The sequence below is a fragment of the Odontomachus brunneus genome, unplaced genomic scaffold (assembly GCF_010583005.1).
Source record: "Odontomachus brunneus isolate Ranch 3 - 2012 unplaced genomic scaffold, Obru_v1 Obru_scaffold_121, whole genome shotgun sequence".
NCBI lineage: Eukaryota > Metazoa > Arthropoda > Insecta > Hymenoptera > Formicidae > Odontomachus > Odontomachus brunneus.
Window position 1 is genome coordinate 64,760 of NW_022639571.1, and position 1,101 is coordinate 65,860.

The window sequence follows — 1,101 nt, forward strand, 5'->3', positions numbered from 1 at the left end:
GAGAAAGCCGTCGGATGATAGGTCGCTCACGATTTCAAGGTGTATTGCCTTTATAGCATACATACGAATATGCATGTATACACCTTGATTTTGGTTCGATTGCGATATTTTCTCTCCTTGATATGAAAAGGACCGCAAAAATCTGTGCCTGTATTGGCAAAGGTGTTGCTTCGCATACGCGAACTGACGGGAGATTACCTATTTTATATTCAATTGTCCCTTATAAAAATATCATATTAAGAATCATTGATTAATTACTTACTTTCAGTATTAAAAGTACAGTAGTTAGTAATTCTGTGATTCAAATACAGCTTTTAGTACTCAAGTATTTAAATATTTAATGTTACAAATCCTACCTTATGAATAATTTCAATACTTAAATATTGATATGCAATACTTCGTCCAGTGGTAAAATACTTACGCAAAACATTGTCAATATTTAAATACTAATGTATAATACTTTGCTAAGTGATGAAATACTTACGCAAAATACTATTAAGATTTAAAGTATTAACCCAGACAGCATACAATATTAGTAAGTTATTAGATAAATATTTATAAATATTTATTTTGAATTATTTTTTTAAAATAGTATATAAATATTTTATATACAGGGTGTTTTTTTAACTTGAGACTGCTATATATCTCGAAAAATAAGCATTGTACGACAAAAATGTCCCAAATAAACTTTCAATAATTTCGAGGGCGCAATTTAATCCCACAAAAATTATCCACCTCCCGCCCCCCCTGGGGATGGGGCGGGGGTAACTTTGAAATCTTAAATGGGAACCCCTACTTTTTATTATAGATTCGTATTCTACATCCAAAAACACGTAACTTTTGTCTGAACTTTTTTTTCTATTTCTGATAGATGGTGCTGCATTCGACGAAAATTGGGTAACCTTCGTTTTCTTCAAAGGGAATCCCCTATAATGACGCTACGTCGAAGAAAAGTAACTTTTGTTGCTAAACTGATGTTTGGCAACATGTTTTTTTGAATTATCGTAAATATTTACGATAATTTTTTATCCGTTTTAACTAAAAAATGAAAATAAAAGTTACAATCTCCAATGGCCTTGACCTTTACAAATGTTATACAAA